Here is a 423-nt window from a genome sequence, read left to right on the forward strand (position 1 = left end):
TATATGTATGAGAACTAAGTCACCGAGAAAAAAATAGAAAAAGCTGCAAAATTATCTTTATATATTTTATGTATAAATTGGGAACCTCTACGTGACTCTTCGTTCATATTCTGATCCCCAATATCTTAAAAGAAGACTTCTTAGTAAGTGAAGAGAATCTGGGTCTTGGTTTGATTAACATTTTCGCCAGGGCGCACTGATTTGGACACAGCGCCTGTAATCAGCTTTGCTTCGGTTTGTTTTCCGTAGCACTAAGTGCCACGGGGAGGCGGGCCGAGGAGGAGTCAATCAATACAACGTTAACCAATTACCAACGCCAGGCGCGATCATCCTTTTCCTTTCCCCGCTGCTTCTAGTTCTGGTGCAGTAAAATTTCAGGTCACGCGAGGGGGTGCGCGTGCCGCTGAAGTCAAAGCACTCATT

Source organism: Erpetoichthys calabaricus, chromosome 10 (assembly GCF_900747795.2).
Source record: "Erpetoichthys calabaricus chromosome 10, fErpCal1.3, whole genome shotgun sequence".
NCBI lineage: Eukaryota > Metazoa > Chordata > Cladistia > Polypteriformes > Polypteridae > Erpetoichthys > Erpetoichthys calabaricus.